Raw genomic sequence first — 20,031 nt, 5'->3', positions numbered from 1 at the left:
AATGGGTCAGATTTTCCATTGCTCTGTATGTGGTATAATCAGTTTAAACCAATGCAGAGAGAATGTAAATTGTTACCATTCTGACTCAAATGAACTTTACTTGCACTTTGTACCATGGCTACACAAGGCGCAGGGCAACTTGGGATCGGGCCCAACCTGTGTAACATTTAGCTGTTTTCTTAGGCCTTGGCTACACTGGCGCTTTGCAGCGCTGCAACTTTCTCGCTCAGGGGTGTGAAAAAAAACACCCCCCTGAGCGCTGCAAGATACAGCGCTGTAAAGCGCCAGTGTAAACAGTGCCGCAGCGCTGGAAGCGCAGCTCCCAGCGCTGCAAGCTAATCCCCATGAGGAGGTGGAGTACCTGCAGCACTGGGAGAGCTCTCTCCCAGCACTGGCGCTGCGACCACACTCACACTTCAAAGGAAGGTGACAGAGAGGAAGTAAAGCAAAGGAACAAAATACTTACTAGCAGGGAGGTGCAAACCCTAGAAGTCAGATGCCGAATGGCCATTTAAATTAGAGCTGTACCTGGTTATCTCAGCCAGATTTAAAGGGACAGCTAGCAGGAGAAGGGCATGTTGAGAAAACTCCTATAAAAGAGTAAAAACCCAAACTTAAGAGATTAGCGATGACCAGACTGTAAAGGCAAAAGAACTAAGGGGGAAAGTGACTGAATTTCTAAGGGACAAGCATTTGTATGAAAGACAAACTGAGTGGGTGCCTGGTATGTTTTGTGTCTCTGATTGGTATGTCCTCCTAGAGTTTAGCTAAAAAATTATGTTTATATAGTAAAAAAAAAAAATAGGGCTATCAAGCAATAAATTAATTGCAATTAATCGTGAGATAAAAAACAGTAGCAATTAATTGCTGTTTTAATCACACTGTTAAGCAATAACAGAATATAATTTATTTAAATATTTTTTGGATGTTTTCTACATTTTCAAATATATTGATTTCAGTTATAACACAAAATATAAAGTGTACAGTGATCACTTTATATTTTTATTCCAAATATTTGCACTGTAGAAAAGATAAACAAAATAGTATTTTTCAATTCACCTCATCAAGTATTGTAATGCAATCTCTTTATCATGAAAGTGTAGAATTCTCTTATTACATAACTGCATTCAAAAATAAAACAATGTCAAACTTTAGAGCCTACAAGCCCACTCCGTCCTGCTTAAGAACATAAGAACCGTCATACTGGGTCAGACCAAAGATCTATCCAGCCCAGTATCCTGTCTTCCAACAGTGGCAAATGCCAGGTGCCCCAGAGGGAATGAATAGAACAGATAATCATCAAATGATCTGTCCCCTTTTGCCCATTCCCAGCTTCTGGCAAACAGAGGCTAGGGACACCATCCCTGCCCATTCTGACTAATAGCCATTGATGGACCTATCCTCCATAAACTTATCTAGTACTTTTTTGAACCCTGTTATAGTCTTGGCCTTCACAACATCCTCTGGCAAGGAGTTCCACAGGCTGACTGTGCGTTGTGTGAAGAAATACTTCCTTTTGTTTGTTTTAAACCTGCTGTCTATTAACTAGGGGTCACCAAATGAAATTATTGTTTACTTTCTTCACATTAGTCATGATTTTACAGACCTCTATCATATCCCCCCTTAGTTGTCTTTTTTCAAAGCTGAAAGGTCCCAGTCTTATAAATCTCTCCTCATACAGCAGCCGTTCCAAACCCCTACTCATTTTTGTTGCCCTTTTCTGAACCTTTTCCAAGTTCAGTATATCTTTTTTGAGATGGGGCAACATCTGCATGCAGTATTGAAGATGTGGGCATATGATAGATTTATATAGAAGCAATATGATATTTTCTGTCTTATTATCTATCTCTTTCTTAAAGATACCCAACATTCTCAGATTTTTTGACAGTTGCTGCACACTGAATGAATATTCTCAGAACTATCCACAATGACTCCAAGATCTTTCTTGAGTGGCAACAGCTAATTTAGACCCAATCATTTTATATGTATAATTGGGATTATGTTTTCCAATGTATATTAATTTGTATTTATCAAATGGGCCATCTTGATTATTACTGTAAGCAGTGTCAGGATAAGCTCTACACTGACATCTGGTGGAAAGAATTTCAGAGAGTGTATTTGCATAGGCACGCCTACCCTATCCCAGACTGCTGAGCGGTGGGACTGCTTGGTGACAAATGACTCACCCTCAGTTGGGTGGTACTTGCTAGACAAGGGACATGGGTTCCAAAACCCAGAGAATTGAGAGAGGCTGGGGACAGATATCTGTGCCTGGTGGTGCAGTCTCCTTGTGGAGCCAGAAGCACCAGTTCCACCCCCTCCTCTCTCCTCTGTGGAATGTCAGAGTTGATTTTTTTATTCCCTTAAGAATCTAGATACATGTTACTGAGCTGAACTCACTTTGCGCTAATGGTGCACTAGCACTGGGACTCCCCTACTAAGAGCTGAGATCACTAAGAGTTGAAATCACTAAAGAGCTGAAATAACTGAGCTGAGAGCACTGAGTACTGTGCTAACTAGTGGGGGAGCCTGAAGATATGCTGTGGAACAGAGCGGCTGGCGGAGTGGAGCGGATCACGGGACAGCTGGTGGCAGCAGAGCGGAGTAGCTGTGGGATGGGTGGAGCGGCCCACAGAGCGAGCGGAGCTGAGCAGTTTGCAGAGAGAACTGGAGCAGCTCATGGAGCAGAGCAGCTGGTGGAGCGGAGCAGTTTCTGAGGACGGCTGGAGGAGCAGCGTGGAGCGGCTGGTAAAGCAGAGCAGTTCGTGGAGAAGGCGGAAGCAGAACCCATGGAGAGGCAGGGCAGTTGGCCCCGGACCACGTAAGGTGCCCCTTTCTACCCAGGCTGGGGGGAGGGATCTCTACAGATAAACTCTCGAACTCTGGGGTGGCATTGACCAGAGACTTTTGGGTTGTTGGACTTTGGGGTGATTGGACTTAAAACCCTAAGGGGAAAAAAGGACAGTGCCAAACGTACTTGGAGGTGTGTTTTTGTTTATGGTTTGTGTTATACCCTGTTTTGTGGTGTTTCTCCAATGGGATGCCGCATTAATTCCTTCCTTTATTAAAAAGATTTTGCTACACTCAGACTCCGTGCTTGCGAGAGGGGAAGTATTGCCTCCTAGAGGCGTCCAGGGGGGTGTGGTATGTGAGTGTCCCAGGTCACTGGGTGGGGGCTCCAGTCGGTTATGCATTGTGTTACTGAAACGGAACCCCTGGATACTGAACCCGGCCCTTGTTGCTGCCAACTCAGAGGGGCAGAAGGGTTACATTACTACAAGTTTTTTTTCTCTTGCTTATAATTGCTCGTCTTAACTAATTAGCCTCTTAGAGTTGGTAGGGAAACGCCCACCTTTTCATGTTCTCTGTATGTATGTATATATATCCTCTTACTATATGTTTCATTCTAAGCATCCGATGAAGTGGGCTGTAGCCCACGAAAGCTTATGCTCAATAAATTTGTTAGGCCTTGGCTACACTGGCACTTTACAGCGCTGCAACTTTCGCGCTCAGGGGTGTGAAAAAACACCTCCTGGAGCACTACAAGATACAGCGCTGTAAAGCCTCGGTGTAATCAGTGCGGCAAGCTACACCCATAAGGGATGTGGTTTACGTGCAGCGCTGGGAGAGCTCTCTCCCAGCGCTGGCACTCCGACCACACTCACGGCAGCGCCTTGAAATTTCAAGTGTAGCCATACCCATAGTCTCTAAGGTGCCACAAGTACTCCTGTTAATTTATCAATACTGAATTTCATCTGCCATTTTGTTGCCCATTCACCCAGTATTGAGAGATCCTTTTGTAGCTCTTCGCAGTCTGCCTGGGACTTAACTATCTTGAGTAGTTTTGTATTATCTGCAAATTTTGCCACCTCACTGTTTACCCTTTTTCCAAATTATCTATGAATATGTTAAATAGGACTGGGCCCAGTTCAGACCCCTGAGGGCAAGGCCGTACTTAGGCATACGCAACATACGCAGCTGCATATGGCACCTGAAAATTTGGGGCACCACTGGGTCTTAGTGTCCACCCTACTGGCTTTCCTATCCCTGTTCTAACCCTTGCAGCAGGCTCCCACAGCCTGCTGCTGCAGCCTGGTGAGTCTTCCTCATCTATTAGTTAAAAGTGAGAGTCTTCCAGCCTGCCAGACCTATGAGCACAACACTGAAACTGTTAAAGAGCTATTCAAGGGGTAATGAATCCATTTAACAGGCATTTGCCAAACCCCAGGTATATACTTTCAGTTTCTGAATTTGCTGATAAAAACAGCTGTGCATTACTGTAATACAGGGGTAGGCAACCTATGGCATGCGTGCCGAAGGTGGCACGGGAGCTGATTTTAAGTGGCACTCACACTGCCTGGCTCCTGGCCACCAGTCCAGGGGGCTCTGCATTTTAATTTAATTTTCAATTAAGCTTCTTATACATTTTAAAAACCTTATTTACTTTACATATAACAATAGCTTAATTATATATTATAGACTCATAGAAAGAGACCTTCTAAAAATGTTAAAATGTATTACTGGCACGTGAAGCCTTAAATTAGAGTAAATAAATGAAGACTTAGCACACCACTTCTGAAAGGCTGTCGACTCCTGCTGTAATATTTACTCAGAACATGTCAGTCTACAGGACCTTAGTTTAAAATTTGCTTTAAAAATATTTCATTAGTGAGTTGATGAAGATTATAAAATCACATCTCTAAAAAATCCTTGCACAGATTTTTAGATGCACGATCATCTTTAGCCTTAAATGCTTGGATCTTCAGACACACAGTTTTTAAAATAAATCCTTCAAAAGACCACCCTTATATAAAATACACATTTTAATTACTATAGTACAAAAACTCGCTTCCAAAGTCTTCCTGTCCTTTCCATCCACTCCTTTCTCCCTTCACCCCCTCTCCTCCTACCCTCACACCCCCACTGAAGAGAGCCCTTAAAGGGACAAGACTCCTTTGCTTCCAGATAGCTAGACAAAGAGTTTCTTTTTCTTTACCTCTAACTATCTGATTAACTAGTTTTAAGAGAATCCTCCAGCAAAATCAATACTTTAGTAAGATATAAAATCCTTTGTTATGCCTAAAATCTTTGGAAACATTTTTTTAAAGTTGGTGAAATTTCATAAACATGTCTATTGTTATGGAGATCACACAAAGAAAATTAGTGTTCCCTTTTTCTAAAAGCAATGAACATTGTTATGAACATACTAAACCTCTGCGACTGCTTAATTTAAAATAATGTCTTTGTTTCAGTGAGTTAAATATATAGTCATCTGGAATGATTACTTTATGAAGCTTAAGAGTACATTTAAAATATAAAATCATCTTAGAAATACTGATTAAGAAAATGTAAAACAGAAGAGCTGCATCAGGTATTCCATAATATTTAATCTTGTATTCGGCAAAACAGCTGACTCACCCTTACTACAAAGTTTTTGCAAATAAATGTCTGACAAACTTCAGGGCATATCAAAAAACCTGTGACTGCCATTTTTTATTCCCAGGCTTAGTGCTTTTAATTCGGTACCTTCTACCTATCCATTTTGCATGAGGGAAAAGGTATGGGAGGGTCTCTAACTGTGGGGAACTGTGACTCTCTGTCACCGTGAGGTGGGATGGGCATCTCATTATCCTTTGCTGCCTCATCCCACCCCCAGCTCCCCCACCGGGCTGCAAGCTGGGGTAAGGCATAGGGGCACCAATTTAATAATACTGCATAGGGCCCCATAAATCCTAAGGACGGCCCTGCTTGGAAGACATCACTATTTATCTCTCTCCATTCTGAAAACTGACCATTTATTCTTACCCTTTGTTTCCTATCCTTTAACCAGTTACCAATCCATGAGAGAACTTTCTGTCTTATCCCATGACAGCTTACTGTCTTAAGAGCCTTCGGTGAGGGACCTTGTCAAAGGCTTTGTGAAAATCTAAGTATACTGTAGCCACTGGATCTCCTTTGTCCACATGCTTGTTGACCCCCTCAAAGAATTCTAGTAGATTGGTGAGGCATGAGTTCCCTTTACAAAAACCATGCTGACTCTTCCCCCAACAAGTCATGTTCATCTATGTGTCTGACAATGTTATTCTTGTTTTTGACTTCTTGTTCAGTCAATCAGAAATAAGCATGGCACAGTACATGGTGTATTATCACCCCTACTTCTGTGCTATTGTTGTGGCTCATGGTGCCGGCCACTTGGCCAGTGGCTCAGGGCGGGCTCCATGCTGTCGCACGGGGCTGTATCTCGCAAGATCCAATGTCCCTCCTGCAGCCCTCTGGCCACTCCTGGCTCACCACGGATGCCATTTCAGATATTGGTTTAGTATGAGTGTGTGTGGGGGGGGTGTTTTTCAGGGGAGCGCTGTCTTTCTAAGCAGAGCACTCAGGAGCCTGAACACTTTTTCAGCAAGCAGCAGCTGCTGTCAGCAACAGTCACTCCTGAGCCAGCAGCAGCTGCAGAGAGGCTCTCCCTGTTCCCCGACCATAGCTCAGCGGTGACTGGGTACATGGGCAGAGAAGGGGGACACCCAGATATCAGTTCTTTTGCCCCTGCTCTGCACAGCAGACAGAAGGCAGACTCCCGGTTCACACCAGCTTGGCCAGAGGTGGCTCCATGGGGTGGGAGGGCAGAGGGGGGAGCAGCAGTGGAGCAGGGCAGTGGGAGGAGGGGCACCTCAGCCCCAAGGCATGCAGCGGCATCCCCCTGAGCACGGTGCCCTGGATGGTGGCCCACTTTCAAAGTCAGTCCTGTCCAGCAGGGAGGGGATGGTGCAGGTGGGGGAGGGGGTGGGACAGACTCCTCTCTTCCCTCTGAAAGGTGTTTAACTGGCTGCCTCAAATCACCCACAGACTACAGGACAGGGTCACAATCGATTAGAGCAGTGGGGCTGCTGCTAGAGTCACCCAGGGGATGGGGTCCTGTGGCAGCGACTCCAAAGCTCCCTGTCCCTTCATGTCCTTGTGGCTGCTCGCGATTACTCTTATCCTTCTCCTCACGTAAAGGAAATCAATAGATTTTCATAGGAAGTAGGGGGCATGAGGCACTTCAGTAATCTGTGCATGTGGCCTGGATGTTATGGAGTCCCCTCTCCCTGGCCGCCTCCTGCTCACTACCACGGCCAGTGCCTCCCTCCCCACCTGGCCGCTGCCAAGTCCCATCTCCAGAGATGTGTGATTAACACTTGTTAAAAAAAAATAATATATTGGTTTATTTTAAGTTAATTGCAAGCATTAACTGTGATTAACTGACAGCCCTAATAACAATTCTATATTTGTAAATTGCACTTTCACGATAGAGATTGCACTACAGTACTTGTATGAGGTGAACTGAAAAATACTATTTATTTTATTTACCTTTTTTACAATGCAAATATTTGTAATAAAAAATGCTGTGTATATTTGAAACTGTAGAAAAACATCCAAAATATTTATAATAAATGTGCTTTGGTATTCTATTATTAACAGTGTGATTAAAACTGTGATTAATCACGATTATTATTAATCTAGTTTATTTGTCTTCAATTAGTTGCTTGCATTAACTATGATTAATTGACAGCCCTATAAAAAAAATCCTTTTTAGTCTATGTTTTACCATCATGTCATCCTACTACCCTTCTCGTCATCCCTCCCAGGGGAGTGAATGAGGAGCATCAACAGCTTGCTTTCCTGTGGCACTGCTTTCAGCTTTGGAGTCACAGAGCCAGATTCTAATCTCAGGTGGGTTTGCATTAGCTCTAATCTTAATAAAATAAATACTACTACGAATAATTCATAGGCATTATTTATACTGTGGTAGCACCTAAAGGCCCCTCTGCTACATTAGACACTGTACAAACACATAACAAAAAGACAGCCCCTGTCCCAAAGAGCTTACAGTTTGCTTTCTTACCATGAAAGATCCATCAGTAAGCACAAGGTCTGCACAAGGGCAGCAACAGATTTTGTGTAGCACTATGTATCACATATCTAAGATTAGAATCTGGCCCATGTGCTGTCTTCAGCAATGCAGATTAAATTGACTGCACATGGGGAAACAGTCCAGACCACGCAGATTAAAACAAATAGTGCCACCTTCAAAAAGATCCTCCCTGAAAGGAAAGAGACCCACATAATCTTTATATTTAAAACGTCTACCCTTTCAGCACATTTGGTGTGAACTACTCTCGAGAAATAGCTTTCTAGGGATAAATGTTAACACATCGGTACGTTGCTTTTATCCCTTCTATCATTGTTTTACTTATGGCTTAAGCCTGTCCAAATTCAATAAAGAAAATTACCTAGTGCTACCAAGACTACTAAGTACATTGTTGACATTCAAATTTTTTGATTACATTTATTACACTGTTCTGCCCAAAAGCATCAAGACATTATCCTGGAAACCTCTCCCCATTCTGGAACTAAGTGTTGATGCCCCTTAAGGAAATTGGTCATCACATAATAACCCTACTAAGTAGACAACTCAAACTAAATCCTAAAAGGTGGTGAGCACCCTCAATACCCAGCACCTCCCAGGATAGACCGTCTATCTACTCCTCATTTCTTTCAGAAAGACTCTCTGGAGGGAAGATTCATGAGTCTCCTCAAAATGCACATTGTCCTCAAACTAGACAAATACGAATGATTGCACTTGTGTTCCATGTCTCTCTTGTCTATAGAGGACCTTCATGAACAAATTCCTTTCACACTGAACGCTGCACTTATTTATTCTGCTGTTACATACAGTGCAGTGGCTTCCGTACATAGCGAAGAAAACAGTGCCTACACAAGCCGAAAATGATTATATATGCTGGAGCTGTAATGCAAAAACTAATTCATCCTCAAGTCTATTGGAATGTGTTCATTCATATTCAAATGGCAGCTGTATCCATTGAGACAGATAGGGCTGAGTTTTGAATTATATGAGGAGTACCATTTGAGAAGGACTAGTTAGTCTAGGAGATCAGGAAGCTCATCTACAATAGGTCCTTTGGATAAGCAGTTGTATCACACACTTTTTATTCCTTCTAATATCTGTTTAATGCCTTTAAAAGCTATTCCCAAAGGCTCAGTTGTGCCATTTACACAGAGTCTATTATTAAGGGGGAGTGCATCATGGTACTGCCCCGGTTATAACTCAGAGGAATTCTGCCTTGATAAGCATATATCCACACTTGCTCTATGGACCAGTGAGTTTGGGGGAGGAGGATGGGGACAAGATCCTGTCTCCTCCCTGCACCTCTGTGGGAGTAAATAGGGAGCAATCTCTGCACTCCTCAGCAAGGACTGCAATTGTGCCTGACCACACAAGGAGGGAAAGCCCGGTGCCCTCCCAAGAAAGGAGGAGGCTGAATCTGACTCAAAGGAACTGTTGTATGTAATGGGTTTTTGTTTGTTTGCTTTTTAAATATCTGAGTTTCTTTATTAACCTGAGTATAACATAACATGTACACAGTATAAAAATGACCATAGAGCTTGAGAGGGTTATGGCTACAGCACAGATACATGATCTATACACAGGAGTGGGTGGTAATATTTTAAGTATTTTGTTGTTTGGAAAAAAGTTCTGATCTGTAAAATTTTTAATTTTAATCCCGTTTCACTGAAATTATACAAAGTACCTTCAATACTTAAAAGTGACTGGAGGGAGGCAGGAGCTGAAATTATGCTGGTCCTAGGATATTACCTTTTATTAGACCAACTTCTGCTGGTGAGAGAGACAAACTTTCAAACTTACACACTACTCTCCCAGACCTGAAGAGCTCTGTGTAAGTGTAACCCACACACCTTTGGAGTGTGGTGTTCTGTCCCATCTAGTGGCACTGAGACCACCTAGGGGGAGAGAGAGAGATTGATGAGCTTGCTGTACAGCCTTAGCTACCAGCCATAAGGCTTTTGGATCACACATTTAGCTCCCAAGATCCCAGGTTCGATCCCACCCGCCAACGACTGGGTCTGTCGCTGTTACATAAGATCAAAAGCTTGTCTCTTGCCAAAAGAAGTTGGTCCAATAAAAAGATATTACCTCCCCGACCTTGACTCCGCAAAGGAAGGGGTCTTGTAACAGATCTGCTGGGGAAATGTTTTTGTTTTTTTTTCTCCCCTGCAAAAAAGTGAATGATTTTTTTCATTGTTTGTTTCAGATTGTCAGGTATTCAGGTATGGTTTGGTTTAGTTGTTGCTGAAACCCCTCCCCCCCACACACACACCCCAAAACCCTCAAAAATCTGATGTATGTTTGTTTGTTGGCATCCCAAACTGACAAGTTTTCTGTTAAAACTGCAAATTTTGTGGACAGGACTGTTTTTTCAATGAAAACCTGCAAGATTTAATTCAAACCCCACTTTTTCACAAAACATTACATTCTCAATTAAGTTTGAATGAAAATAAGTAATTGAAAAAAATTCAACTAGCTCTGTCTGATAGCCTCCCTTTGTCATTCAGGCTGGGTCAGGTTCTGCCAGCCTCACACACAGAGAGTAGGACCTTAGGCTGTGAAAAGTCCAATGGAAATGAGCAGGGTTCATGGGCTAAGGTGCTGATCAATGTGTGTAATGGTGGCACCATCTATGCCCTCAGAGTAAACAAATGGCAGTCGAATTATGTTAGTGTGTGATTTGCTGTTAGCACGCATTCACGCCCATCTCCCCAAATAGTGACATGCCTTTCTGTTCTCATCCAAGTGTCTTCTGGTCAGTGAGGAGCTCTCTTTGGAGAAAATCCTGCCTGGCCCTTATGCAGGAAAGCAGTAGAGGAATGGGGAATGCGTGTCCCCTGTAAGGATCAGAGAGAATTCCAGTGCCTGCACTTCAGGGAGTAAAGGGGGCTACTCCATCCTGAATCCCCAGGAATGCACTGTGCCATGCTCCACTCCCGCTGCAACAATGCACTGGCTCACAATGCTAGCTGGCTACACAAGGAGAATTAAGCTGCACCTCCTCAAGGGGTTTGGGAGCAGGCATACAGTCTCTGCCCAGCTAGGAGCTCTGGCAGGTATTCTGTGACCCTGAGGCAGAATTGCTTTCTGGTATTTGGGGCAGTGCAGCTCTGCAGCATCATTTACTATAGGCTACACCTACAAGACACAATTAACCCTATGCGTGTTGTCCTTATTAGCACCCCTCATTCACATTGCACAAGTAACGCAATCCTTAGCCTCACATTCACTTGTGAGACTAAAGGTCTGCAGGATTGGGCCCCTATGGTTTGATACTGCTCAAAATAACATCAATCAGAAAATTCAACATTGGACCCCACTATCCTTGTTTCCAAAGAATACAGTCTAAGGGCTCTCACGGTGTTAGTTTCCCCTTAACTAATGAGGAGTGTTGTGGTAATTGAGCCTACATATTTACCCTAATTGTGAACTCAACTGTAAAAAGTGAGTGAAAGTTCATCAAATGTCACAATAACCAATAACAATAAATATTGATGGGAAAAGATGCAAAAGGAAGCCACAAAGACTAGTCTAAACAAAAAGGCCTACTGATATAATTTACGGGTTGTGTTAAGATCATGCCTGAAAACAAGAAAAGCATGGGACTGAAAATCAATAGATCAAAATTGGTGTGTCGTAAATTAGGCCTAATTGGTGGCCAAAATAATGAGGGGATGGGCTATTCCACTCATCGCCCCCTTTTGGGGTCTTTAAACAGAGACTTTGGGGTGAAAATTAGCAGAGTGGAAATGAACATGACAGTTGCTAGCTGAGAGAGGGCTGAATTTCTGCATCATGGCTGTCACTCCCACCGTTTCCTGGGACCCTAGACTTCCTTCATCCTAATCCATCCTGACCAGAGCAGGCCAGAGGGAGGGACTCAGATGACATCACCACCTCCATTGTCTCCAGGTGAATACCAAAATACCACCTGGCATGTGAGACTTCCGTCTCTCCCCGATCTTCCTCCCCCCACGTATCCTTTTCCTTCCCCCTACCTGAATTCTTCTCTTTCTTATTCCTCTCCTTTTTCCCTATGTGACTGTCCAATAAGAGACTGTCTTAGCCAACCAGGACTGCTTATTTTGCAACACTGCAGTAAGCCTGTCACCAGAATGGCAGTCAATGCAATGCTCTAGAAAGCCCGATGCTGGTACAAGTTTGCCAGGTCTCGGAGTCGCTGATGAGACTCTGTGCTGTATTTATGTTCTTCCAGCAGTGAGGTTTCAAGTGAGAGTCCACAAGAGACAGCTGCATTTTCTGCCTTTGCTGTTCTCTCCTCTCTTGTGTGTGTTTGTCTTGTTTTTTCTTCTAGGAAACGAGAACTGACTTCATCAACAACAGCTGCTCCAGCCTATCTCAATTAACTTCCTCTCTTCTCCCCAAAGAGGACAGTTATTACCATCTTTAACAACACCTTTTAATACCATCTAAAAGGCTGTCAGAGGATGGAGGGACATGCTTGTTTCTTGACCCTTCAGATCATATGATGTGACCCTGCCCAAGGGAAGGTATGGGTTAGCAAGACAGGCAATAGGCAGTGACACCAGTGCAAAAATCCTTCATGTGGACAAGCCCTTAGAGTAAAAATATCAAAGAGAAGGAAGTATGGGTGGTTCCAAGCCATGATTCATTTCAGTCCATTACAGCCTGGAGATCTAAGGCCATGGCCAATTTGAATTTAAAAAGTGAAGTCATAAGGGATTAGTATGAAACAGCTCCAGTCCTGCATTGATCCATCACTCCATAATTTTTGGTTCTTGAGTCTCTGAACTGGGAAGATTACCCCCATACATCCCTACATTTCAGTCATATCCTTTTTCACAATAAAATGACCAATACTATGTACAGTATGCTAGAACTCTGCAGTCGTCAAAATGTGGCTCTACTAGTAGTACATTCTAGCATGTTACTATGATTTCCTCTGAATTCTGTTTAATCTGATTTATTATGCATGATATCTTTTATATGCTTTTATAACTGTTAAGTTCTCTCAAAAATGTTTAGCTTTTTAACCAACTCCTCCCATCTCTCTCTCTCTCTCCTGCCTATTGTTTAGCAATGCAAGGATAGTGAGAATTCACTTTCCCTGCTTTCTGTCCCAGGCTTCATCATCTCACATTAAACATGCTATATCGATGATACTGCAACACTTCCTGGCCTTTACTTGGGAAGAAACTGATTTGGGAGCATGTACTTTTCTGCAGATGCATCAACTTATATTTTTTCTATATTGTACTGTCTAAGCCTGATCCTGACTCAGTGGGAATTTTGCCATGCATTTTCAATGGCAACAACTCCTGTCATAGCCACACACAAATAATGCGGGATGTAATGCCGATGGCAACCTTAACCTCCAGAGCTCCAGAATATATAGTACAGTAACAAATCTAGCTCTGCACTACAGAACTTACATTTGACAGGATAGTTAAAGAATAGAAACCAACATATGCCTGTTCTGACTCTGCATCTTTTCCATTCTGAAAAGAGCCAATTCATGGACACAGTCCATCACCTGGGCTCAGTGAAAGAGTCTATCCCTCTGCCTGAAAACAAAACAATTTCTCTGAATTGAAAAAAGTATGTTTTTATTTTTAAGTATTTGAATGAGTCAAGAAAAGGCCAACAAGGACAAAAATAGTACGTTACTCCATCACATCATGTCTGAAAACAATAAAGCCACAAAGGAAAACAGACAAAACAAGCCACAAATTAGATGTCATTGATTACTACCCTTTCTTTTATGGCACAAAAAAGACAAAATATCCAGTATTCTCTTTCTAACTACAGTAACTCATCCTGATGCAGAGGGGACAGAAGGGGTTTTCCTACAATTAAGTCAGGCTTTCAAATCCTGTTTTGAAAGCTCTGTTAACATTACTAATATGTTGTTCATCATTGATCCCACCAGTCAATATCAGGTGCAATATATGGTGATGGGAGGCCTGAGATAAATGGATAGATTCTGAGATAAATATTACATATCTATCTGTATAGGCACCTTTGACTGAGTGTGATATGCTGATCCAAGACTGAAATCAGATAACTCAGATCATGAAGAAAGCACATTACACTGGCTCAGTAGAATGCAGAAAAATTCCCCAACTCCTGTGCAGCAAGCTAGAACTCCAATCAACTGCAAAGATTTTTTTTCCTTCTTAATTAAGGACCAGATCCTGATTTCAGCAGAGTCAAAGGCAACGTTCCCATTGACTTCAGGGGAAGCAGATTCAAACTCTGCAACTGTTTTCTTCTCTTGCTGAAAAAGCATGAATCATTTTCGTTTAGTGACCTTTATGCAGCAGTTGTGAGTATCACATTGCATTAAAAGCCCAAGCAGGGAAAATGTACAGCAAACGACTTAAGAAAAACTATAATCTGAAACAGCAAAAAGTATGTTAATTCCCCACCCACCCAACCACCAACACATGCAACTATCAGTTTCAGTAGGGTACTGTGAGAAAACTAATGATGCATAAATCAGTAATGAAAAAGTGAGAATGATCGCTTCAGAAATTACACAGCATTGCCATTAGCCCGATCCATAACACTTGCTTTTACTGAACTGAGAACTGTCCACTATACACCACTCTCCAGAGGTAAGCTGCATACACCCTTAACGGGGTTATATTATAATTATCGTACACCTGAAACCGATCCACAATGAACCCAACTAATTTTTTCAGGAGGTGCAGAGAAAGTTCTGCAGCAAACAAATCCCAGCACCCAAAGGGACTGACTCCTAGCCCTTGTCCTGACCCCTCAACATAGCAGCATCCCCACACCCAGAGCTGTAAACATCTGAACCTATCACTCTTCTTTTGCAACTGACTGATCCTTGCCTCGCTGCGCAGGATGAATGGACCAAGCTGCCTCTCTGGGAAGTGACCATGGTGGGAGGGGAAGTCAAGCAATGAAGCAAAGCAGATTCTCTCCTGTCCCTTTGGAAAGTGAAAGGTTCAGCTCTGGAGCAGCCTCAGCGGTTGCCCAGCTGGCGAATCTCTCCACCACTTTGGGAGGAAAACGCCTCCTAGCCCCATGCCCCGAGCAGAGCAAGCCCAGGGAGGTGCGGCTCAGGCAGGCGCAGGGGGGGATGTTTCCGGAGGCTGCTATAAACTGGGACCATTTGAATAAATTAGGTTTTAAGTGGGGTGGGGGGCAGGAGGGCCCATGCCTCGCTGACACTGCACAGAGCAAACTCCTTCTTCATCAGAAGAGCGAGTCTGCATGGAAATCAACCGCCGGGGCACTGCCAGCTCCCCCCTCTCCCCTGCGCTCACCAACTGAAGGAGACTCAGCAGCTCCTGATGATCCGGTTCTAAAGTCCCGAGAATCGGCTCCACCGCTGGAGGCCGGGACTGACATGAGGCATGGGCAGCCCTGGGACAGCACAGCCATTGCAGCGCCGCTCAGCTCCCGCTGCCCAGCCGCACCACATGGGTCACTCCGGAGAGCCCCGCGTGCGCCCATGCAACCCCCGTTACTCCTGCGGATCGCCAGGGGGCGAGCCCAGCCGGGGGTGGGGGGCAGCTCACTGACCTGCTCTGGGAAATGGCCCGAGCTCCCAGTCTGGCTTCAGCGAGCGGGACCAGAGCGAGCGCGGGGCTGCCACCGGCGTCCTACTTCACACAGCCCCGCGCCAGCCGGGGAGAGCGCAGCGCCCCTGTCCTGGGCGGGGCCGGGCGCCAGGCAGCCAATCAGCCAATCAGCGCTCCCGCCACCTTCCTCCTGCTGCTGTAATGACAGCGGCTGCCTACAGCCAGGCTGCTGCACGGTGCCTAGGGACTGGGTGTGTGCATCCCTCACCCCCCATCCCTTCGCCCCTGTTCCGTGTGCATCCCTCACCCCCCATCCCTTCGCCCCTGTTCCGTGTGCATCCCTCACCCCCCATCCCTTCGCCCCTGTTCCGTGTGCATCCCTCACCCCCCATCCCTTCGCCCCTGTTCCGTGTGCATCCCTCACCCCCCATCCCTTCGCCCCTGTTCCGTGTGCATCCCTCACCCCCCATCCCTTCGCCCCTGTTCCGTGTGCATCCCTCACCCCCCATCCCTTCGCCCCTGTTCCGTGTGCATCCCTCACCCCCTATCCCTTCGCCCCTGTTCCGTGTGCATCCCTCACCGCCCATCCCCACCGCCCCATTCCGTGTGTATCCCTCACCCCCCATCCCTTCGCCCCTGTTCCGTGTGCATCCCTCACCCCCCCATCCCTACCGCCCCGTTCAGTGTGCATCCCTCACCCCCCATCCCCACCGCCCCGTTCTGTGTGCATCCCTCACCCCCCATCCCCACCGCCCTGTTCCGTGTGCATCCCTCACCCCCCATCCCCACCGCCCCGTTCTGTGTGCATCCCTCACCCCCCATCCCTACCGCCCCGTTCCGTGTGCATCCCTCACCCCCCATCCCCACCGCCCCTGTTCCGTGTGCATCCCTCACCCCCCATCCTCACCGCCCCGTTCCGTGTGCATCCCTCACCCCCCATCCCCACCGCCCCTGTTCCGTGTGCATCCCTCACCCCCATCCCTCCGCCCCCTTCCTTGTGCATCCCTCACCCCCCCATCCCCTCCGCCCCGTTCCGTGTGCATCGCTCACCCTCCATCCCCTCCGCCCCTGTTCCGTGTGCATCCCTCACCCTCCATCCCCACCGCCCCTGTTCTGTGTGCATCCCTCACCCCCCATCCCCACCGCCCCGTTCCGTGTGCATCCCTCACCCTTCCATCCCCTCCGCCCCGTTCCGTGTGCATCCCTCACCCCCCATCCCCACCGCCCCGTTCCGTGTGCATCCCTCACCCCCCATCCCCACCGCCCCGTTCCGTGTGCATCCCTCACCCCCCATCCCCACCGCCCCGTTCCGTGTGCATCCCTCACCCCGCATCCCCACCGCCCCGTTCCGTGTGCATCCCTCACCCCCCATCCCCTCCGCCCCGTTCCATGTGCATCCCTCACCCCCCATCCCCACCGCCCCGTTCCGTGTGCATCCCTCACCCCGCATCCCCACCGCCCCGTTCCGTGTGCATCCCTCACCCCCCATCCCCTCCGCCCCGTTCCGTGTGCATCCCTCACCCCCTATCCCCTCCGCCCCGTTCCGTGTGCATCCCTCACCCCGCATCCCCACCGCCCCGTTCCGTGTGCATCCCTCACCCCCCATCCCCACCGCCCCTGTTCCGTGTGTATCCCTCACCCCCCCATCCCCACCGCCCTTGTTCCGTGTGCATCCCTCACCTCCCATCCCCACCGCCCCTGTTCCGTGTGCATCTCTCACCCACTATCCCCACCGCCCCGTTCTGTGTGCATCCCTCACCCTCCATCCCACTGCCCCATTCATGTGAATCCCTCACCCTCCATCCCCTCCACCCCGTTGTGTGTGTGAATCCCTCACGCTCCACCCCCACTGTCTCTGTTCCACATGAATCCCTCACCCTCCACCCCCACCACCCCTATTACATGTGAATCCCTCACCCTCTACTCCCACTGCCCCTATTCCCTGTGAGTCCTTCCACCTATGCCTCCCTTCCCACCACTCTGTGTGAATCCATCCACCACTACCCCCCAACCCTATCCCCACCACCCACTCTGTGTGTGTTGCTGCTGCTTGTAGGAGATAGTTCTGGAACCTACAAAAGGCGAGATGAATAAGGGAAATCATGGCTGGTAAGGAGAAAGTAAACAAGGAAGTGTTATTTACTCTTTCTCATAACACAAGAACTAGAGGTCACCGAATGAAATTAATAGGCAGAAGATTTAAAACAAACAAAAGGAAGTATTTCTTCACACAACACACAGTCAACCTGTGGAACTCTTTGCCAGAGGATGTTGTGAAGGCAAGACTATATCAGGATTCAAAAAAAGAACTAGATAAGTTCATGGAGGATAGGTGCATCAATGGATAGGCAGGGATGGTGTCCCTAGCCTACGTCTGCCAGAAACTGGGAATAGGCAACTGGGGATGAATCACTTGATGATTACATGTTCTGTTCATTCCCTCTGGGGCATCTGGCATTGGCCACAGTCAGAAGACAGTATACTGGGCTGGATGGACCTTTGGTCTGACCCAGGATGGTCGTTTTTATGTTCTTAATCCTGCCACCCACCCCTCCAGCCCAACCACCCTTCTGTGTGTGTGAATCCATCTACCCACCCCACTCTCTGTGTGTGAATTCTTCCCCCACTCCACCACTCCTCTCTGTGTGTGAATCCTTCCCCCATCCCTCCATCCTCACTGTCCTTTGTGCATGAGAGTATCCCTCTGTACTTATACTCTCTCCATCCTCCACATCTCCTGCTTTCTCTGACGGCATTTCTCTGTCCTCTACTACATTGCTATATTGTCCCTGCTCTGTATGCAATTCCTTGTCCCCCTTATATCCTTCCTAGTGTTTCTGCTCCAAAGTATGTGTGAACGCTCCTTCCCATCTGTCTACACCAAAGCTCTCCCATTTGTATATGCATGTGAAAAAAACCCTCCCACACCTTAAGACCTGTGTTTTTGAACACCCTTTCTGCGTCTTTTTATTCCCCATTCTCCTGCTGGGTTTTTTGTTCCATGTTTTTGATAGAGAATCCCTCTTTCCCCATGGTATCCTCTAGTGTGTGCTGGCTCTGTGTGTATACAACTATCTGCCCATGCTCACTCTTTCTTCCCCTTTGCCAGCCCAGTGTGGGTGAGCCCAAATCCCATTCCCATCCTCCCTCCTGCTCCACAGGTCATAGTCCATGGAGGTTGAATTGCTGGTCATGAGAAGCTTAGCTCTTCCTTGTGATGGCTAGTAGGAGGGAGGAAGGAATTCCCTCCTTCAGGAAACAGGCATCATAGAATATCAGGGTTGGAAGGGACCTCGAGAGGTCATCTAATCCAAGTCCCTGCTCAAGGTACCAGCACTACTGAGAGAAACTTTTAAGTTCCAGTAGCTTGTAAGGGCCCAAAAGGAATATAAGAACATAAGAATGGCCATACTGGGTCAGGGCCAAATCTAACCCAGTATCATGCCTTCCGACACTGGCCAATGCCAGGTGTGTCAGAGGGAATGAACAGAACAGGTAATCATCAAGTGATCTATCCCCTGTTGCCCATTTCCAGCTTCTGGCAAACAGAGGCTAGGGACACCAAAGGGGTTGGAAGATGGTCAGAGCTCTGAAATGAGAGTCAGGAAACTCATATACAATTCCTGGCTAGGACACAGACTTCCTGTGTGACCTTGGGCAAGTCACTTAATCTATCCTGTCACCCAGTTCTTCATCTGTAAAATGGGGCTAAATGTTCCCTCCTCACCTTGGGATAAAGGTGGGTAGGATAAAAGAAATTAGTGATTGTGATACACTCAGATGCTACTGTAAGGCGGGCCATATAAATTCCCAGATAGGTAGAGTAAACTAGCCAGGGATCACTGGAGAAAGAATACTGTGGTCATTGTTTCTACCATCCCCAGGCTTCCCCCTACCCTAGGAGTCCGGAAGGAGGTGATGTAGAGTTGACTATGCTGGCTGTACACCCAAATATTAGGTGTGGCATACTGCGAAATCCTTGGCTGCCAATTTAGGGTAGCTTTATAGTCCTTTTGCACCAATGGGGCCAAGATGTGGCTCACTGAAGGGAAGAGTTAAAAATATATCAGTCCCAGTAGCAAGTGAAAGGTTGGAAGTGTCCTTGAAAAATCCATGAGATACCACCTCAGAGTCTTCTGAAGAACTGCTGAGCCTTTTGAGGATACTGTAGGTCACATTTTAATCTCAGTTACACTGGAGCAAATCTAGAACAATTCCACTAAAGGCAATTAAATTATTATATTTCCAGGAGTATAACTGAGACCTAAACAAGATCCTGTAAGTCCACGCAGACAATAACATGTGCATGAAGCCTGCAAATAACATATCTGCTGGGTCCAAATCCTGGGAAAACACTAGCTGGATAGGACACATCTCTTTCTCTGGACACTGTAGGTGAAAAGCTGTAGTTGGTCTCTGGAGAACTCATCTCATCAGCTTTGTTTTTGTTGGCCAAATGGGTTATAAATCAGTGATGAACAGTGCGAAGAGCAGATGGATTGTTTAATGCATTCGCTGCAGCTAAGTCTTGTGACTGGCTGAAGCCCATGTGCAGTTTTGAGGAAAATGTTAGAAAAGATTGTT

General features: G+C 46.2%; 1 protein-coding gene across 2 annotated transcripts in view; it reads right to left on the bottom strand.

Annotated features, from left to right (window-relative positions):
* SERTM1 (serine rich and transmembrane domain containing 1) overlaps positions 1-15,524 on the bottom strand; it is a 37,042-nt gene extending 21,518 nt beyond the window's left edge. The window contains exon 1 of one of the 2 annotated variants that reach the window (XM_030563469.1): positions 15,449-15,524. The gene's annotated coding sequence lies outside the window, so the exon portion shown is untranslated. Of the gene's footprint in view, positions 1-15,189 lie in introns of both variants that reach the window. The other variant, XM_030563463.1, reaches the window with a different exon arrangement.
* Between the last annotated feature and the right edge of the window lie 4,507 nt (positions 15,525-20,031).

This window comes from Gopherus evgoodei, chromosome 1, assembly GCF_007399415.2.
Source record: "Gopherus evgoodei ecotype Sinaloan lineage chromosome 1, rGopEvg1_v1.p, whole genome shotgun sequence".
NCBI classification, from domain to species: Eukaryota; Metazoa; Chordata; order Testudines; family Testudinidae; genus Gopherus; species Gopherus evgoodei.
Note: the sequence above shows the minus strand (reverse complement) of the source record. Positions and strands in the feature narration are given on the sequence as shown.